At 31.7% G+C, this 23,129-nt stretch overlaps 1 long non-coding RNA gene across 1 annotated transcript in view; it reads right to left on the bottom strand.

Annotated features, from left to right (window-relative positions):
- Nucleotides 1-5,804: 5,804 nt before the first annotated feature.
- The window catches only part of LOC124419600, a 32,843-nt gene continuing 15,518 nt past the window's right edge, over nt 5,805-23,129 (bottom strand). The window contains exon 2 of the long non-coding RNA XR_006940721.1: nt 5,805-6,158. This is a non-coding gene — a long non-coding RNA (uncharacterized LOC124419600). The remainder of the gene's footprint in view (nt 6,159-23,129) is intronic.

The following is a 23,129-nucleotide window of genomic DNA, read 5'->3' as shown; positions in this document are numbered from 1 at the left end:
AATCACTTGCGCAAATCATTTGCTGGAAATAGAATTACTGCCTTATTCGTAAACATTTATCAAAGGTTTATGGAACAAATTTTGTATGAAATTTACATATATAAACCTTTGATAAAAGTTTATGAATACGACTATTAGTCTTCTATTCCATCGCTCTGTTTATTCTTATTCAATTAATTAATTAAATACAACTCTCTTATATAGGCCAAAATACAAAAAAAATGTTGAAGGTGACTATTGATTTACTCTAGCTTCGTCGTAAAGTATTCCGTGTTTTTCTTTTTACTCAAAAGCTGACGAACACCACTAGATTTATCCCCTGTTCCACAAGTTATTTTTCTAGTTTCAACACAATCCACAGAATAGACGTCAACCCACGAAAAAAGGAAACTTTCAGAAAGAAATGGGATCTAGAGTCGGTCTACCATGCGCCCCTGAATTCCTCTATGAATAACTCAGGTATCAATTTTTGTACATGAATGTCCGGTCCATGTATAAGCACTTTGTTGAAATACTCGAGCTATCTAATCTCAGGCCGGATAGGATTAAAACTCCAATGCATGCCCCGACAAGGAAAAAACAATCACTGGTCTAAAGTCAATAGAAGGGGGTGACGAGTCCAAACATCAGGTGAAATCAATCTTCCGGCAATGCGGAAGTGACTATCCTTATGATGTCATAAAAGAATAGAAAATGCAATCTCCATCATCTAATGGTCCATTCCAGTGCATTCCTTAAACTCTTAAAGCCTGCGCAACCACACTAATGAGCTGGCTCTGTTGTTTTAGCAACAGCACCTAGAGACATATTTGGTAGTCCGAAACATCCAACCAAATTGATCAGGATCCCCCTTTTATGAACCGGTCAATGTAACAAAGGAAATAGGAATTTCCAAAGTCAAATAATTCAATAATTGCACCGACAAATAGTCGTGCAACATGTATAAATATATCCTGTTGAGATGGCAACAGCACCGAAAAACTTCCCCAAAGCGTTAAAAGGCATACTAAATCAGTACTAATCTCCAATATATGAAGACTTTCCCGATCTTTCACCAATTTTAGTTGATGCCTTTCACATGCTCATAAAGATCGATCTACGGGATGACAGGCAACCATTGAATACTGACCTGACAATTCCCCACTACACGAACGGTAAGAGATACCGATCGGGTTTAAGAATCCAGCATATGCTGTTCGAAGAGAGAATTATTCAACCCATTAGGTAAAGGATATATCAATCTTTAAACCAACATTCTCTCCACGCGATTTTGGGTATTAACCAAAGCCACTACGTGGATCCCGAAGGAACCTCAATCAACTGACCAACCAGGACGTAGTCCAGCGGGCAACTGGAAACCCGTAGGGCCAGACTATATGGTGCTCTTGTTAGACCTCATGCCAAATCATTCCGAGGCGAAGCCAAGGATACATTTGACATCACCAGTTTATAGTCCCGGCAGACTAGAGGTATTGGTAGCATCTCTTTACCCCGGGATTGCAATACATGAAGATGGAGATTTCATCATGGAAACATACCCCCGGGGGGACCAAACACTAATATGAAAACGTTAACGAGCAACATAAAAAATAGGAACCATGCTAACCGAAGGCTATAAAAAAAATTATTTTTTGCCCGACTATCTCGCCAGACATTCAAAGCTTAAAGTAATATGAAACAATTTGGAAAGAAATCGGTGGGAAATTGTATCTCTTAACATTATAGTCCAATCAGTCAGCTACAGTCGACAATAATCTAATTCAAAACAAGATCGAGCTTATTTTCTAATTTGTTTATAATAAATCATAATGAAGTAACTGGTTGTATGTTGAAGACACATAAGCTTAATCATGCTCGACATCTAAGTTGAGCTGTGTCTTTAAAGTCCCTTAAAAAATATATTTTATGAATGATATGGATTTTACATTAAAATACAAAGATATTTGAAAATATACCACAATTGTATATTATTGAAAACCAATATCTTTTTCATTGACATTAAAAAAGAGTCCTCGAAACATAAACAATTTTAAACAACACAACACATACTAATAGTTCTTCTCTAATGGCCCTAGAATTCAAAAATCCATCACATTGAAAAAAAAAAACAAAGAAAAGAAAATCAAGAAAAATATTATTGGAAATAGGAAAAATCAGGATAACATGTGCTTTTTGAGAGAGCCAAGGCAACGAGTCCTGACAGAAAAGGATGAATGAATGAATTAAAAACAAAAAAAAATCTCTTTTTTGTTCAACTACAAATGATGATTACAAAAGAAAAGCACAAAATTGAAGAGAAAATGCAAAAGAAAAATATACAAAGAAAAGAGTGTAGAAACACGAAAATAAATACAACAACAAAACAAAAATAAACAGGACAACGAACGAGCATAAACAACAAACATAACAACAAGCAGGATTTATAGGGAGACAATACACCAAGAGAGTTACATTTTTAATACAGTGACAATGTTTTGAAAAGAGAGTGTTGGTGATAATAATATTATGCTGAAATACATTGCTGTTGTTGTTATTGTTGCTGTAGTTGAGTTGATAATAAATCTAATGAGAATTCTAAGTGCTTAAACACTAAAAGCTGTAAATAAGACGCTGCTGATGTTAGCAGCAACATTGAGATGCTACTGCTGCTGCTGATGTTTTTGTAGAAAATGCTGTTTGGAACAGAGCCAAACATGAAAAGGTTATAAAAGGAAGAAGTTGGGTGTAGAAAAGAAAATTTAAATGTATATAGAAATAAACAACAAATTTATGTTTTGTTTGTATAGTGTTTTTATCATTTTTTTTCTTTCATCTTACATTTTCTTATACATCGAAAATCGACCATTATCTTTGAGTTACATTCTATTTTTTTGCAAAAAATATTGTAAAACAGCTGAATTTATTAGTTTTTTTTTTTTTTTTTGAAAAAAACAAAATAAATACGAAAAAAATAAAAAAAAAGCGTATTAAAAGGCGTTTGTTGTAAATAAGGTCCTTTCTAAAGTTTGAATGAAAACGAAAAAAAATCAAACAAAAAGAAAATAAACATAAAATAACAGAAAAGAAATTGAACAACACAAACATTAATTCATAAAAAACAACAACAACTCAAATTCATATTCTGGAATAACAAAAACAAAATAGAATAGAGAATAAAACAACACACGCCCTTTTTGTTTAAGATTATTTCGAATAATATTGTGATTATTTTGAAAGTACACAAATTGGCTGTGATATAATATTAAAATTATTGAGTGAAGGTATAAGTGATTTATTGAGAAAATTAAGTATATATTTGAATAAATTTCAAACATGTTTTTCGGTATTGTAGATTCGCAGTTAAATGTACAGTGTACACATAGGTTAAATGACGTTTTGAAAAAAAATGTACTTGTACGATATTGAATTGGCAATAATTATACCCTATAACACTTTAGTGGGGAGAGTATATTGGGTTTGTGCTGATGTTAGTAACATACACAAATATTGGTCCTATAACCCACCTTAAAGTGTACCAATCGACTTAGAATCATTTACTGAGTCGATTAAGCAATGTCCGTCCGCCCGTCCGCCCGTCTGTCTGGCTGGCTGTCCGTGTAAACCTTGTGTGCTAGGTATAGACCGCAATATTCAAGATAATTGGATGAAATTTGACAATTGAAAATTTGAAAATGGTTAAAATCGGTCTATTATTTCGACTAAGCCCCATACAACCGTACCCTTATAATTAATTTAAAAGATCTATTATGTCAACAAAGGTCGACAAAACTTAGTTTTATAGAACTTTTAATGACACTACCGTTTTGTGTAATGATCTGGCTTCATTTGACACAAATACAAACTCTTCTTCAGAAAATGACTTAAAGGTCAAAATTCACTTACAAACACTAATAACACTTTTAAATTCTACACAAATAACTTTGAAGTAGAATTAACTTCGCCTACCAACATTTATAAGGATAGGGCCATACTTTCCCCTACTCCCCTTTGAGCCCTCTTGTAAAAAATCTCTTTTTTTCCAAAAAAAAAAAAGAAAAATATTCCGAATAAAGTTATATAATTCCCATTTTTAACATACTGACTGTTGTAGGGTATCATATCGTCGGTTACGCCAGACTATACATTCATATTTGTTTTTTAATAACGTACGTTGGCAAAGTATGTAGAAGTAGTTGTTAAAACAAAAATGTAAAAAAATGAAGGACTTCCAAAAGAATAACACTTATCACAACTTCAAATGTAGCACTAAGTGATTTTTTTACCTTCTGTGGATGTGATGTTTATTGACTTCCAAAGAAGCGAAAAGAATCCATATTTTTTTCTTTTCAAAAAAAAACAACATAAAAATTACATCCTGAGATTGACTTTAGATGTAGTGAATTTGTAATCAAATAAAATGTACCTTCAGGCATTTTCCTGTACTTCCATGAAGTAAATTCTACTTCTTTCGAAGAGCTTTATTGCTAGGAATGTTGTCAATGTTGACAAACAGAAATAACAACGATGCATTGTCGAAATGAAAACGATGCGTTGTCAAAATTACAACAAATGTTGTTGGTAAGCTCACTGTATCGATATCGGTAATATAGTAACTAACTAACTAACTAACTAACTAACTAACTAACTAACTAACTAACTAACTAACTAACTAACTAACTAACTAACTAACTAACTAACTAACTAACTAACTAACTAACTAACTAACTAACTAACTATCTAACTAACTAACTAACTAACTAACTAACTACCTAAATAACTAACTAACTAACTAATTAACTAACTAACTAACTACATAACTAACTAACTAACTAATTAACTAACTAACTAACTAACTAACTAACTAACTAACTAACTAACTATCTAACTATCTAACTATCTAACTAACTAACTAACTAACTAACTAACTAACTAACTATCTAACTAACTAACTAACTAACTAACTAACTAACTAACTAACTAACTAACTAACTAACTAACTACCTAAATAACTAACTAACTAACTATCTAACTAACTAACTAACTAACTAACTAACTAACTACCTAAATAACTAACTAACTAATTAACTAACTAACTAAATAACTTACAAACTAACTAAATAAATAACTAACTAACTAACTAACTACCTAACTAACTAACTAACTAACTAACTAACTAACTAACTAACTAACTAACTAACTAACTAACTAACTAACTAACTAACTGCCTAACTAAATAATTAACAAATTTACTTACTTAATAACTAACTAACTATCGAACTAACATACTAACTGTCTGACTAACTTACAATGTATCTTTTCCACAAAAGGCAACTCCAATCAACCTAAACAACTTCAGTCATTTTTAGTCAACTCTACATCAGTCTTAGAGACTATAGTTTACTGTAGCTTAATTAAGAGCAATATGTCAATGTATTTTTTCAATCAAAATTTTACTATTTTGGCTTCTAATAATCTCCATATGTCTCTTTTAAACTCTATAGTCTATTTCATTATTACCGATTCAAATCTATCGTAAACGCTTACTAGTAAGCTATAGCCAATATTGTCGACTATAGTCCTCTCTATTATAGTAAACTTTAAACAACCATAGTTGATTCTAACTTAATTTCTTCTAACTACTGTAAAATTCAGTACATTTATTGTGAATATCATTAGAAATTGTTAATGGTACAGCGAAGATTAAAGCTTAAAATAAAATCGCTATTTTAAAAATGTATAAAAAATAAGCATTTAAAACTCACCTTAATTTGTAGATTTATTTAGTTAAATTGTTGCTGCAGTTGTTGTCATAATCAAAATGATGATTTTTTTTTTTGCTTTTTTTGTTTATTTTTGAGGAGAAGAAGAAAATTGAACACTTAATATTTCAGCTTTTTTTTTATTTTTTATACAAGGAATTATTTATTTTTATAATTTTTCTTGTGTTTAAAAATTTGATTATTTCTTAAATTTGTGAATTATTTTATTTAATAACTATTCATTAAAAAAATTATTTTTTTTAATTTTTTTATATTATTTAAAAGAACACAACACATTCATATTCAAACACTGGTTACTTTACACAAATTGTTTTCCTTTTTTTTTTTGCTTAATTTTGAAGTTTTATTTTTGTCGTTTAAAGGTGTTTTTTGTATTAGTTTTTTTATTTTTAACAAAAGCTGCAAAGATAATAAAAAAATATTTATTTTTTAAATTTTAATTTTTTTATGCAAATTATTTTCTTTTCTTATATTTATGAAGTCTTATGACATGTTAACACCTCGCTTGTAAATATTCAACTAAATTGAAATTTATTTCGAAATTAACATTCTAAATATTTGCATTCTTCATTTTGGTTTTATGTAAAAAAATCCAATAAAATTAATAAACAAATAAAAAATTAAATAAAATTTAATAGAATATGATGATTTTGTTCAATCTCGTAAGTAAGTGAGTGTTAGTGTGAGCATAAGTGACGACCTATCACACATCTTAACACCAACCGAGCCATCACAAACAGATACATACACACGCATACACTACGCTCCTGCATCCCACCAAACAGTATATTTTTATGTTATTTTTATTATGTCAAACTAGCAGTACAATTCATTCAGCCAGATACATAAACACACAGTTATAATTTACTCAGTAGTGGTTACTATTACGAGGGTAATCTGAAAAGTTGTTTTAACATTAAAAAAAAACGTAAATATAGTTCACGACCGCCTGTAATCATCAGATATGAGGTGATTACTTTAAAAGGGCTATACTCTTCAAGTTATAAATCAAATGGGTACCAGGTCACTCCGGAATTATCGACAAGGACTTGAAATAATGAACCTGACAATTCAAAACCAAACACATAAGAAAAATAGTAAAATTTTGGATAGGGCCCTTCTCAGAAGGAATAGGCCCAAGGGTAGTATGATAGTAAGTATTTTGAGAAGACACATAGATTTACGGACGCAACTATATATTAGAAATTTAAACAATCGATATGGCCATCCAACTCAAACGATACTTTGTGAAGTTGGGTGTGAATTTAAGTTGTCAAAAAATGTAGTTGATGTCTTAGTCCTTCAGTCTGTTGGAAGGTTATACACAATCATCGGATGTAGCTGATAGCATACAGAATATGAAACGCTGATCCCAGATAGAATGTCTTGGTTAAACGGAACATAAAAACTAATTCCAGTAGGAGCCCGTTATTATACGAATGGGGAACAAAGTAGGCCTGGGGTTTTATATAGAAGACCCAGTACCAGGTCACTCGAGAGTAGTCGACAACGAAAGGGCGATTGTGTGAAAGGGAAGAGAGTTCGAAGCAGTTAACCTGACAAACGCAAAACCATTCAACGCAACAAAATATCAATTATAAATATGGGTGAGAGAATCCTTTAGGGCTTCTTACAATAATAACAGAACTACAAAGATCCTATGGGTTGACTCCGATGAGAGCAATACGAGAAATCTCCTCACAATGAGCAAATCTAAAGTTAGTATTATGGTACGTATTCTGAGTGGATATACAGGATTACGAGCACATGTATGTAAAGAGGATGAGGGGAGAACAGTTAAACTCTGGAGCAATTTCTTTGCCAGAAGAAGACAAACCACAAAGATCGTATGAGGTGACATCGATGAGAGCAAGACGAAAAATCTTCTCAGATGGAACAAATCTAATGGTAGTATTATGGTACGTATTCTGACTGGATACACAGGATTACGAGCACATCTATGTAAAGAGGATGAGGAGAGGACAGTTAAACTCTTGAACAATTTCTTTCAGGCATTCGAAGCGATGTTATTCCAGAGTTTCGAGTAACCAAACCTAACCTAGTCTATCAGATCGAGCGTTCGAGAGTTCGCTTCCTGTCATAGAAATTTTTAAGGGAGCACATAACAAGTCCGCTAGAGGCTAGATTTAATCGGATTTGATAAAAAGGGTCAGGAGCGGATCCATGGAGGGAGAGGTTGGAAAGGTAAATTTAAGAAGTTTATCAGAATAATGAACATTTATATAATTGTCTAATATAAGTCTCGAAAGTTTATCACTTATAAATGGAATTCTAATTTTAAAAATCTTTTCAGGCTGCCCAGATATTATAGTAATAGTAGCACAGATTTTAAAGTAACAGCTATAGTAAGTAGTCGATCTCAATCAAAGTCATACAATACTGTCGTGCACAATAGAGTGAATGATTTAAATTGTTATTGTGGTGGTGGTGTTGTTTTGTTTTGTTATTGTATTTAAGTCAAAAACTTTCGCCACAAACAGACGTATAAAATGCCATAAAAATTCAAATATGGATTTTTTCTTCTTCTTATTTATTTATTGATTTAAATCTGTTGTTTTCAACTCTAGCGGATTTCTTTACTATTGATACAAATTCCGTTTATCATCAGTCAAAACCAGTACATATGAAATAGAATTTACTTCAGGGGAGTGCTGGAAAATCAAAATCAAAAGCAATAGAGTCGAGGTTTCGATTCCCATCAAAGATACCGCTAAAGAAGCATAGACCAGGCACCCAGAAGGCCCGAACTAACTAATCAAAACAACATCATCATCGTCATCATCATCCACAATTTTTTAAATACATTTTCATCTCAATTTCAGTTAATTTTTATTATTTCCTTTAGTTTTATGTCTGTCTGTCTGTCTGTCTGTCTGTCTGTCTGTCTGTCTGTCTTTTTCTGTGCTTGTAAATAAGTACGTGCAACTAAAGTTGATTGTATTTAGTTTAGTTTAAACTCAAATAAAAAAAATTTTAAAATTATTATTTTATTTATTTAACAATTCTTAAATTTCTTATGTTCTATTCTTCTTTTTGTATTTGCGTTTTTTTTTTTCATTTATTGTTTGTATGTATTAAATTCAATTGAATAAATTCGCTTAAATAAACAAATTGTCATCAAATTGTAAGAAGAATGAATAGAAATCATTGTTTAAACACTTGATTTCATTTATTTTATTATAAAAAAATACAACAAAAAAATAAAATAAATCACATAAATCAAATGAAAACTGTGTCGCAGTTAAAATGGGTTTAGTGAATAAAAATTGTGTATAAACAAATTAGAAGTGGAAATTTTTATATCTTTTTTTAAATCCGCTTAAAGACAATCGTCAAGTACTTATTTGTCTTTTTGATTAGAAAAACATATACATATGTGTGTGTTTATTTAAGTGTTAAACAAAAGAACAATTTGTAGTAATAAACTCACATAAAGAGGGCACTACTGCGGCAGGCTATGCTAGCAGACACTTGTCTAAATACAGCTAATTACCTAGTTCATATCTGTTTCAAAAATTCTAGAATTATTTCAAATTAAACTTAAAGTAGTCTAGTATACAGTCCTGTTTATAGTATAGTCTATAGTCTAGTCTATAGTCTAGTCTATAGTCTAGTCTATAGCCTAGTCTATAGTCTAGTCTATAGTCTAGTCTATAGTCTAGTCTATAGTCTAGTCTATAGTCTAGTCTATAGTCTAGTCTATAGTCTAGTCTATAGTCTAGTCTATAGTCTAGTCTATAGTCTAGTCTATAATCTAGTCTATAGTCTAGTCTATGGTCTAGTCTATAGTCTACTATATAGTTTAGTCCATAGTCTAGTTTATAGTCCAGTCTATAGTCCAATCTATAGTCAGATGAAATAAAATTCAGATTGAACCAGAACGAATTAAAAAAATTAATATTAAATTTCTAAGCATTTTTTGATATTAGTTCTGAAACTAAACAAAAAAAGTCAAATTTATTTCTGCCAGTTTTTTTACTTAAATAATGAAATCCTGACAAAAGATAATTTTCTTTAAGGAGACCAATTAACAAGTTGTTGTAAGAACCACTTAAAAAAGTTTTAAATAAAAGCACCAGCAAAATTTTTATGTTTGTTGTAGTAAAAAAAAGAGAAGAACCGAAAAAAAAACGGAAAATATAAAATTTGTATTTTAGACCCCTTAAGTAATGATCCCTGCAAAACAATGACAATAAGAAGAACAACAAAAAAAAACAAATGTGAGGAAAAGTTATAAAGGAAAGAAAAAACAACAACACATAGCAAGCAACAGAATAGAATAAATAGAAATACAGAGAGACTGAATGAATGTCCTTCATTTTATTAACTGAAACTAAACGAAGCGTAACGTTGAACAAAAATTTAAAATTAACCAGTAAAGACAGACAGACAGACATACAGCATAGACAAGAACAAAATTTAGAACTAAACTTTGACAACAGAAGCAGTAAAAACATTAACAAAGGAATTTCTACTCAATATAATGTCACTGTTTTTTTTTAAGAACGAATAGGGAATAAATTAGAGTTTTATGTTTAGCCATGGCGAATCGTATGTACCCCATAATAAAATAATATTTCGGAAAAAAATAATACGTTTTTTATTATACTTATATTTTACATATTCTTGTAAAATACAACCGATTTGGGGCTTTTTTCACAATAAGTGTTTTTGATCAGGAGAGAATATTTTGATAAAGTATAACAATCGATTCTCTAATCGTTTTTAATAGGTTATTTATGGACCAGAATAATATTTCTATGTTGCAAACAAAATTACAAATCAATATGATATGATAATGGAAATGTAGATAATTTGAATCATCTGTAAAATGAAAGACTTTGTAAACTAGATTTAATATGTAATGAAAATAAATTTACAATATATGAATACACTGAAGAAAATAATTATAAAGGCAGTGAAGTATTGTATATATTTACATTTTATAAATTTTGAAAGCTTAAATATATAAAACAAATAATCGACCTATCCGAAGAAAGTGTCTTAGAATGCTTTGTCAAATTTTCCTGCAAGATTTGTATATATACAACCACAATCGAGTTCAATTTTATTCCGATATCATTATTAATTCTAGATATATTTCCGTTTAAGTAATTTTTGAAAGTGATCTTTATATAGAAGCTATTATTTATTATGGACTCATCCGAAAAAAACCGAATGCGATTTTTGATTTTCACCAGAGGTACTTGTTAGAGGGTAATAATTACACAAATTAATTCATTACATAGTCAATTACAATTTCTTGTAATGTGTCATTAAGCAGTAATCAATTACAAATTGCTAGTTATTTTAATTGAAGTTTTTATAATTTTTTCAATTACAATTACTTGCTTTGCAAATAACAATTATTTGTAATTGTAATTGATCACTAATTCCAAATTACATGTAATTATAAGAAACAAAACTTTGAATTACAAGTAATTATCATTGTAATTTCAATTATAATGACAAGTAATTGTAATTAACAAAACTTAGACATTAGAAAAAGAGCCATACGAATAGACACCTTAGAGACTACAAAAGTAGAACTTAAATCCTATGGACCGACATCAACGAAAGCAGAGGTTATTGTTATGGTAAACATTCTGTCTGGACTCACAGAATTATACAAAATTTGACGTACCGATTACGACAAGAGGACAGTGAAACTCTGGAACATTTTCTCATTTATTGCTCGTGGGAAAACCTCTACAGTGGTTACACGGATAAAGATCTACATTAACAACTCGGAAACCAAAATATAATTCAGGATTGGGATGATAACAGTTGATTAGACCATATTGAACTGAAAGAAAGCAGTATCTTTCCCTTTATATGGAATGTATTAGCTTAAATAAGAAGAAAGCGTAATGAAGTTAGGTTTAACTAAAATGCTATGAACTGACTTCAACGAGAGTAGTACGAGGGATTTACTTAGAATAGGAAAGTGCGGGGTTATTAAGATCGTTCATATTCTCAATTAACTCACGATTCTACGGACACGTATCTAAGCAAATATAAATCATATGGAGAAGGGAGTTAATCTCTAGAATGGGGGATTTCCTTATAATAAATCAGAGCGGAGTTATTACGATCGTACATATTCTGAATGGACCCACGGGTCTACGGACACGTATCTAAGCAAATATATATCATATGGTGAAGTGAGTGAATCTCTAGAATGGGGGATTTCCTTAGAATAAATCAGAGCGGAGTTATTACGATCGTACATATTCTGTATGGACACACGGGTCTACGAAACGCATCTTAGCAAATATAAAGCATATAGAGAAGGCAGTGAACAGTCTGGAACAGTCAAGCTTTTGTCGCAATTAGAGACTTACAAGTTGGACAAAGTACAAAGTGTATATGTGTAGGGAATAGTGCAAAGCTGAAAATATTTCCATGTTACTGCCAGACTTTCAAAATTATATTCAAATATAACAAGAGAAATGTAATTCAAGATATTAAGTCCCTCAGGATCTCTGACGGGAAATTTTCAAGGAACAATTTATTTTCATCTATAAGATTTTCACAAGACTTTTCCTTGAAATGCTGCGCACAACAATCTCAATAAAAGTTAGTTTTCCTTTCAAACCAATCTATACTCTGTACTACTTAGTCTTTTAAAGACAACTATAAAATGACAAAAGGTAAATAATTCCCATTTGGAAGCAGTGACAAGTAACTAATGAATTTATAGTTACCAGATTTTTTTATGACAATACAGCACAAAAGCAAAAACACTTAAATTTAATAGTTAACTATGTAATTATTTCTTTAAAATTACTTATTTAAACTAAGAAATTACACCTACACTAAAAAGAAAACTTAACTCTTATTCTCTAATGCGCCTTTAATTACCTCCCGTACTTTAAAACTCGTATTTGTCATTACATACATAGCTTATCTACTAAAAAATTCTAAAATGATAACAAAAAAAAATAAGAAAAGACATCAGTAGAGAAACAATCTACTATATACAATAATAAGTTTTTCGTACTTGTCGTACCAACCAACTAAATACTTAAATACTACTTTCAACGTAACTTTTATCTGCACCATGAAATTGTCTCTACTTTTATATGTGTATTTCTTCTTTTCTATTTTTGATACTACATAAAAAGGAAAAAGACACTCATGGAAAATAAGCAGCAACTGAGAAAAAAAGATGAAATTTACTAAAATGCTTAATTGAAATTTAAATTTGCATAAAGTTATTGGGTTTCATTGGGATTTAGGTTACTTTATGAATTTTCATTGTAACGAAGGAATAAAAAAGAAGCAATAATATATTACATACAGTGAATGTAAAAACATATTGACAATGGCAACTCTAATTGTTATATGGAGAAGAAGGAACTTTACACAATTAGTCGCATGACTAGATTAATAGGTTTAGGTATTGATTTAAGTTGCAACTCCTAGTTGTTCTAGATAGAAAACACCTTTTCTCTATCTAAAAAGAAAGTTTCCTTTCCGACTCTTATACACTAATCGCCAAAACGTGTGTTCCAAATTTAAAGCCAATTACGGAAAGCGGCCCATTTATGGACTCAGTTTAAAAAGAAGTGACATATTTCATAATGGAATAATTTTGTCGAATCTTATATGAAATGAAATCATAATTTTTAAAAGAATTATTGGAATTAAACTGATTTTTTGAAGGCCAAGAGGACCTTGAGTTTTTTAAAACTATGGTCCATTAAGGACCGAATCCTATAAAACTTAGTAGTGAGATTTTGGATCTCATAAAACCAGTTTCTATGCCAGTTATGAACGTTTAATTCATACGAGATTAAAAATTTATATGTTAAAAGTAGGCCAAGGGAAATTTCTTCCCACAACCGGGTCTAAGTGTCAACCTTGATAAAACCCGGTTCTATTCACCAGGAGGTATAAAATCCCAGAATTCCTCGTTTAGGCGGTACCATTGTGAATACCATAAGTGAAGACAATATATTGGCATAATTTTAGACTCCAAGCCTAAGTGGAAACGTAATGCCGAGAGAACTGACCTTCTATATATAACTAAGAAAAAGATCGGGAAATTATACATTGTACACTGGATGTACAACGCGGTCATAAGATCAATATTGACCTACGGGGCTCTTGTTTGGTGGAGAGCGTTAAATGTCAAGACTCAACCTATCTATTCTTAACAAAGTACAAAGATTAGCATGTCTTGCAATCAGAAGCTTTATTGTATTAGATCACAAATAACACAACATCAAGATGAGTTGCTATAGGTCTCAGGACATGACGGAATCCGCGGAAATGAAATGTGATGAATGAGCCACAAAAAGAATATTTGCACTTTCCTGGGTACCCTATCAAAATTAATAGATGGCGGGGCTTTAAGTGAAACGGAAATCAGGTGGTCAGGTGTATTATTCTGATCTACTCTGACAAAGGATAATACTAGGATTCTCTTGTCTTTTAGTATGAACTCGATTATAATTCTCAAGGATTTAGTTACTGGACACAGTATGATTTGACATATGTCGGAACGTATGGGCTACCCGTGTTATAGTTACTGTAGAAGCTGTTTGGATAAGGAATATGAAGAGGAATCGGGACAATACCTTCTACACTGTTCTGCCCAACAGACTACTAAAAGGGAGTAAAACAATCTTCTATGTACAAATTCTCAACATATGGGAATGGCTAATCTAAAGGCCCAAATAGACTACACAAGCGGCATAACAGACATACTTTATTCCTTCCAACACACACTACACAAACATTGCTTGTACAATCACCGATTTTTTCACGTTTTTGCAGACTTACAAAGATACTGATATAAATTTCTCTTCAAAATATTAATTTTGTAAAAAAAAATTGTTTAAAAATATAAACAACACAAACGGATTGAAAACAATTCAATATGTTTGTGTAAAAATCAAAATTTTTTGTTTTTTTTTATCAAACAAAACGCAAGCGTTTGTACAAACACGAAACACCCTCATACATTACACAACAGGCTTGCACAAACGTAAAATACTGGTAAGTTTGTTAAGCCGCTTATTCAGTCTATTTAGCTCTTAAGCGTATCACAATTCCTCCGAGTAACCTAACCTAAGATAGCCCACTTTGAGAGCCTATTATATCATGAGGATAAACAGTGGAATTTCTCAATTTGAACATTTCCAATAGAGACAGTCTGAATCACAGTGTATGATATCAATATTCTTTGCAACATAGGAATTTGGCCGGTAGCCAGTTGGCACTTCTTTCATTAGACTCTTACAGACCATGTTAGAATGATTTTTCAAGTATGGGTCAATTATTTGGCAACCTTAGGTTAGGTTGATAGGAGGATGTATACTACATCAAATCCGAAGAAATACACCTAGGCCACTATCGTGAAACTGTATCTTGGAAAAAAAGTACTAAATGGATAATTTTTCAGTATTCAAAAACTCAGTTTCCTGAACGTAAATCTAAGAATCTTCCAATCAGTTTTAGTCAGGTATTTCCGGAATAACATCACTACCAAGATACTTGGATCTAACTTCGATGAATACCTGGCAGTGGCAAAGAAAGTGCTCCAAAGTTCCACTGTCCTCTCCACATGCTCTACATTCGTCTGAATCCTCACGATCAATTTTGCATAGATTACGAGTACATCAACATCCTGTGGGTCCTGTGGGTACGTACCTTTGGTATCCTTAGTTTCAACGCTGTTTCTGACAGAACTCCATTGGGGTTCTGTTACTAAAATACTAAAAATTAATGGACTAACATTAATATATGTATAGGGGACCAAATACCCCAAAATATGAGGGACATATTGAGCATGAGACATTGGGTAGATATGAAAATCTGCTTGCTGGGAATTCTTAAGAAAGGTTTCTGCAAGTTTGTTAGTAAGCAATACAAAGCCAACACACAGTACGTCAAACATTAGATCCTTAGATTATAGTTTTTATCCAAGTTAATAGGCCGCATTGGAGCAGCAATTTGTCGGAAACCATCAGCAAAGTCTTCGGAAATTGGACCATCGCCATACTCTACTGTGATATCAAGGGAAAGGAAGATTTTAACTGGGAATCGAAAAAACTTATTGAAAATCAAGTTGTATTTGAGCATCAAGGATTTAAAGAGCGTAAGCGACCATAGCAGAGAATACCTCGAGTGTTATTTCAGAAATTGGGACTATGATGAAAACAACTTTAGTTATCGTAATCGCTCTTGAATGAATTTACTAATAGGTACAATCTAGTTTATGACATAAATAAATGCACTTATGAAGAAAAGCTTCTAATTGCAATATCGCCCTGTCGCAATCCGCATTCTTTTGTTAGCCACTGTTAATATGTCTCCATGTTTAGAATTCTAAATGAAAATAACAAAACGTTATAAAGATGAATATCAACTAAACCGTCATGTGGAAATAAAATTCATCAACACAATGAATAGTTACAAGTTATAAGAGAAAGAAAGAAAAATGCTGCATTTTTGTTTTATTTAAATTTTTTCTTCTGCTTCTACTACAACTAACAATAATTTCTGTTGTGGTTTATTTTATGATATAAATCCAATAACAAATCTAATATGAGTAAAAGTAAAATCTTTATGGCAAAATAAAAATAGTCTAGAAATTTTTTTCTATATGTAATGTATAAAATAGTAGTTAAATATCGATAGATTTACCAACATATTTAAAGAGTATTTATTGATTTTAAATCTTAGTTTTATAGACACATATTCAATAACTTTCGAATATATGTACAACAGGAAATAACTATTTCCTCTAGCCAATAAATATGTCAGTTAATACACATATTTATATTTAAACAGACATACCAATCCAATTGAAAAGAAATACACATCTCAAGTGTTGCTTTATGTGCCAAAGAGTATGGATTTATGCAGGGATTAAAAATGGTCAATATTTTTTTTGCAAAGAAAATTTATATTTAAATCTTTTACTAAAACCAGATTTTAATTAAAAGATTTGAAAAAAACTAATCTCTGACATGTAATAAAATTACTAATATTTTACTAGAACATACATATGTACTAGAAATATTAAAAGATTGTACGATTTTTCATAGAAGTTTTAGTTTGGAAATTTTGTATATTAAAAACCTATAGTTTAGTCTATAATCCAATCTTTAGTCTAGTTTAAAGTCTGATCTAAAGTCTAGCCTATAGTCTAATTTACAGTTTAGTCTTTAGTCTAGTCTATAATCTAGTCTATAGTCTAGTCTATAATCTAGTGTATAGTCTAGTCTATAATCTAGTCTATAGTCTAATCTATAGCCTAGTTTATAGCCTAGTCTATAGTCCAGTCTAAAGAGTACCCGAAAGTCATCTCATGAAAGGCGCGAACATGCGGGGGGGAGGTATTGAAGTCGAAGTGCGTTACGTGAGTAACTTTTACAAACACTGGGTAAGTATAATAAACAACTCACCACTGCCCCCTTGTGTATCTTACACGCAGGTCGTAATTTTTGTACATGGATGGTCCGGTCCATGTTCAAGCAATTTGCTCAAGTACTTTAGCTATCTAATCACTGACCATTGCTGCCCCTTTGGTTAACTTCCGAGATGTAAAACATCACTTCCGTTTACAACACCTAGAGACGTATCCGGTGACTGAAGTACGAATCTGTCAAATAAGCCGAGACTTAATTCTTACTTACAGGGACATACTGTGGTAATTCTGGTATGGGATGAGGCCAACATACCCCTACATTCATCCCGTATCATATAAAAATAATACCAACTTATTTCCAACGCTTAGTCCTACAGTAATTTCTCTGTATGGTATCTATTGTCATTCGGCAACAGCGTCGAACTTATCATTGACTTTACCTTACATCAGCCCTTTAACCGACACTTATGCTTTCCGCGAATTTGCGTTTAAACCACAGCCACTACGTGGATCCCGAAGGAACCTCAATCAACCGACCAGCCAAGACATAGTCCTGCGGGCAACTGGCCACCAGAAGTACCAGATTGTGGGGTTTTCTGGTTAGACCCAATGTCAAATCATGTGTATCTGACACACTCATAAGAGTAAACGGGTGGGATGAGGCCCACATACCTATACGTTCATTCCGTATCATATAAAAATAATACCAACTCATTTCCAACGCTTAGTTCTATAGTCATTCTACTGTATGGTATCTGTTGTCATTCGACAACAGCACATCACATCAGTCCTTTAACCGACACTTATGCTTCCCTCGAATTTGCGTTTAAATCACAGCCACTACGTCCCGAAGGAACCTCAACCAACTGACGTCCTGCGGACAACTTACCACCCGTAATATCAGATTGTGTGGTTCTCCGGTTAGATCTCATATCAAATCATACCAAGGACAAGCCGAGGGGTGAAGTGACATAACCAGTCATCCCGGCAGACTAGAGGTACTTTTAGCACCTCTATATGTACACCCGGATTGCAATACACCAAGACGGGATCTGTCATCAAGGAAACATGCCCGGGGGAGACGGCTAGATTATAGACTAGCTCGAATCTAGTTTTAAGTGTACTCTAAAGTTTACTCTACAGTGTACTCTATATAAAGCGTAGATCCACTATAGTCTGGTCTTTAGTCTTGTCTATAGTTTAGTCTACAAACAAGTCTATGTACTAGCATTAACTAGTTTATTGTCTAGTCTATAGCCTAGTTTACGTCTAGACTATACTATATTCGGTAGTCGAATCTATAGTCTTATCTATAGTCTAGTATATAGTCTAGTCTAGTCTTCAGTAAACTTTTGTTACATATTTGGTACATTAAAAAATATCTAGCTTATTGAAACCCAAATATGACAGTGGTTTTTGTAATATGACTTGAAGGGAAATGGTGAACAAAAATTATCGATAAGATTTCACAGAATAACAAATTGTTAAGCCTAGATATCGAATGATTCGCATTGTACTGATTCCGAATCAAAATTTTTGCATTTTGTTAAATTTATAATGCTTTAAACCGTATTATAGCGTGAAGATGTCTTTATTGTCTAATTTGCAGTAGGAAGTATGATCTGAGTTTTCAATCCGAAAATTCACCCGCTCTTGTACGACAATAATATCTCCACGGTAATTAACAAATCCATGAAGGTAATCTAAATAGGTTCTAGTCCAATTAATTGTCTTCGACAATTTAATTATTACCAGATTACTATAATTATCTGGTGCTGAAAGCCTGAACAGAAATTCCAGTATTGGTCGACATTGACCCAATAGTGCACTCATCTCTAATATTGTGCTTTAGCATTACTTGGCTATCCAACATTACAAATTAAATTAGTACAGCTTATTCTTCAAAAATATAGAATATTTAAGGACTTGGCCAAAGGTATGACCTGTTAAAAAATTTTACCTCAGATTGCAACACATTTCACATCTATTGCATCCAATAATGTCTAAAAGTTCAACATTTCAAGAAATTCCAGGGAAGTTTGAGTAAAAAGTAAAAGCCTAAACACAAATATGATACATACTCGATCACATACCATATGTCGGGAACCTTGATATATTGATCCCACATAGAATGGGAATATTAGAGGTACGCACTGCTACACGGATGAATCTAAACGAGGGGACAAAACGGTCTTGGTGTGTTCTTTAATGAAAGCCCAGAAACGGAAATATACTCAGAATCACAAAACTAGTTTCCATAGATGTGTTCTTTATTGAAGACTCAGAAACAGAAATAAACTGAGAATCACAAAGAAGGCCGAATAAAATGTATTGCTGAGAGAAACCTCAAAGAACTCTTAGAATAATTAAATGGATATTAGCACTACAAATATCCGATGAAGGTGACCCTGACGAGAGCAGAATATTGCCATGAAATGATCCAGTCTGAGGTTAATATGATGTTATATAACTTTCCTCACGAAAACTGATTGGGAAAATTATTTTACTAACTGGAAAACCTGAAAAAATTCGCAAATTATTGAATAACATTAGATTTTCAAGAATTATTTAAAATCGCTGAATTTGGAATTGAAGCTACTTGAACAAGTTGGTGTAGAAATTGTTCATTCCTCGAGTTCTTATTGAGTTTTAGGAACTTTGGAATTTCACTCAATTATCAATACTTTAAAAATAATTACAGTTCTAAGAGGTTGTATAAAGACGTCTTACAAATCGGATCATTCATGAACATTAGGTTATGAGGAAAGTGTCATTTTGTACTTTACTTGTACTGAATTATTTGCTATATATTATTGCAAAAAAAATTTCCACTGAAAATATGCACTGAACTGACATTTTAGGAAATTATTATTATTCGTTCTATGAATGATTGTAATCATCCCCACGATGAAAAAAAAAAATAATTTCTAAAGAAGCAATCAAATGGAAAAAATTATTTCTAGGAAGTGCTAAAAAGCAGAATCGTCAGCAAAAAGTTAAACAGACAAAGGCTTCTGATAAAAAGAGTGTTCTTCTTATTAATCCTTTTGAAAGATTCGAAATGACTTCAATATAAGTTGGACATTTTTTTATGTATGTTTAAGGAAGAGAATTAAATTGTTTTTTTTTAACTTTTTAAATATCACGAAATTAAGTTGTAAGATAAACTTTGTGACAGAATTCATGAGGCCTGAGGCAGAAGTAAATTCCGTTAGGACTGGAAATCTGTAACCGACCTCACGTCTATGATTTTTAGAATTATTCCATTGAACTCCAAGTAAAAATTGTATGAGATTACAATGATATCCTTATCAATCCTTAATCAATCCTGAACACTAAAAGTATGTCAATTAATGTCATATTACTTTCGTTAAGCTCATGCGAAAAATCGTCGATATCTTCTAAATTAAAGAGTTTTATTTTCCGTAAAATTTATAATTTTGTGTATTAATTTTTCTTATCACTCTTGATTTTTAACCATAAACAATGGGTGTTTTTTTAACTTCGATATAATTGGTTTTTCTCTTTATTTTTAGTCCTTTTTATATCCGAAAGCCAAACTGTTATTTTAATGGGGCTGTCAAAGTTGTTACTGAAATTGTCTGAGAGAGTGTATGAGTTATTGGCCACTCGTATGTAGTAGAGAAATTCAGCAGCAGCTGTTGCGGTTGCTACGTCGTCGACGACGAAAACAACATCGTCTACTGATGATGCTGATACTGAGATGGTGATTCTTGGAACTGGATGGCAGGCTGGCTGGCTGGATGGATGGATACTTGGCTGTTTGGGATTTTATTGAGAGTATGTATGGCAGTTTGTTGGTGTTTTTGTTTTTGTCGTTGTTGCTTTTTGATAGTTTCGCAATTTGGGAGCGGCACCCAATTCGGTTGTAAATGAATAACAAAAGGAAGAAGCAGCATTTAAAGACACACACAAAATTAAAGAAAAAGTTGTTGTTTTTGTGCAGATCCTTTTTTTCAACCAATTTTCTATTTAATTAAATTTCTTGTAATTAAATAAATTTTTAAAAATTTTCTTTTCCACTTCTTTTATAAAATTTTTTTTTGTAATTTTTCTTTTATATTTTTTCACAATTTTCTTTTGGAGAAGAGGGTTGGAATGGTGTATTTAGGGAAAAAACTGTAAACGACACACATTCACTTCGCACACACATACAAAGAAAGGTTCGATTTCGTTATAATCACACCAACAAACACTGTTAAAGGAAATTTTCAAACACTCACAAACATACATACATACACACACACACACTCACGTACACTCACTCGATAATACACGGTTTTTCTTTTAGTTTTACGGTGATGAAGGGGAGTTTTTTTTGTTTGATACTAGAAAATTACAACGTTTAACGGGGCGTTGGTGGTTGGTGGATGCTAAACTTTTTTTCTGAATTTTTTTCTTCTTGTATTTTGTAAACTTTTAGAATTTTTATTTTTTTCATTAAATTTTCACACAATTTTGTTTAATTTATTTGTTTTATTTATGAATATTAGAAAAAACAACAGTTTCTTTATTATTAATTTCTTTTTCCATAAAAACCACTTCTTTTACCACACATTTTCTTTATTTTGTTGGTAGAAATAAAATTTAAAAGAAATAAATTAAAGCAAATTATTACACCCAAAAATTCCTTAACAATTTGTTTTTCTTGATTTAAGACAATTTTTGATACACAACCTTCACTTTAGCTCACGAGTTTCAAACTAAATCATATGGAAGCTGCAGCAAAATGTAATACTACTGTCAAATGGACCAAGGACTTTGTGTGGTAAAAAAGCAGACAGAGAGCTTTTTTAACGTTTGTTGTTGGTTTCTGTTGCAAAGCAATAAAGAGAGAAGTTAAGAGAACATTCTTAGAGAGGTTTCAGTAACAAAAAGATGAAAACGGAAATTTTACATATTTATACCCTACAACAGGCATAGAAAATTACGTAGATTTTTATATTCCAAATTAAAGAAGTAACTTGACAATAATCGGTACTTTTTCTAACTTATGTACATTTGATAAATAGTCCCCATAGTAGTCAATAGACAAGTCTATATATAGTGAAGTCTATAGTCTAGTCTATACTGCAGTATGTAGTCTAGTCTTCAATCTAGTCTGTAGTTCGGTCTATAGTACAGTCTATAGTCTAATAAATGGTCTAGTCTACAATACAATCAACAGTCTAGTCTATAGTCTAGTCTATAGTCTAGTCTATAGCCTAGTCTATAGTCTAGTCAATAGTCTAGTCTATAGTCTAGTCTATAGCCTAGTCTATAGCCTAGTCTATAGCCTAGTCTATAGCCTAGTCTATAGTCTAGTCTATAGTCTAGTCTATAGTCTAGTCTATAGTCTAGTCTATAGTCTAGTCTATAGTATAGTCTATATTCTAGTCTATAGTCTAGTCTATAGTCTAGTCTATGGTCTAATCTATAGTCTAATCTGTAGTCTAGGCTATAGTCTTGTCAATAGTCTAGTCTAGGCTATAGTCTAGTCTATAATCTAGTCTATAGTCTAGTTTATAATCTAGTCTATAGTCTAATGTATTATCTAGTCTATAGTCTAGTCTATAATCTAGTCTAAAGTCTAGTCTATATTGTAGTATATAGTCTAGTATATAGTCTAGTATATAGTCTAGTATATAGTCTAGTATATAGTCTAGTCTATAGTCAAGCCTATAGTCAAGTCTATAGTCTAGTCTATAGTCTAGTCTATAGTCTATTCTATAGTCAAGTCTATAGTCAAGTCTATAGTCTAGTCTGTAGTCTAGTCTATGGTCTGGTCTATAGTCTAGTCCGTGACTAGTCTGTAGTCTGGTCTATAGTATAGTCTCTGTTTCAGTCTATAGCCTAGACTAGACTATAGTCTAGTTTAGTGTATAGTTTACTCTAATCTATAGCATAATTTATTCTATAGTTAAGTCTTGTATATTCTTCAGTCTAGCCTGTGTTCCAATCTAGTC

Source organism: Lucilia cuprina, chromosome 4 (assembly GCF_022045245.1).
Source record: "Lucilia cuprina isolate Lc7/37 chromosome 4, ASM2204524v1, whole genome shotgun sequence".
Taxonomy (NCBI): Eukaryota; Metazoa; Arthropoda; class Insecta; order Diptera; family Calliphoridae; genus Lucilia; species Lucilia cuprina.
The sequence above is the reverse complement of the archived record's forward strand: the minus strand, read 5'-3'. Positions and strand labels throughout refer to the sequence as shown.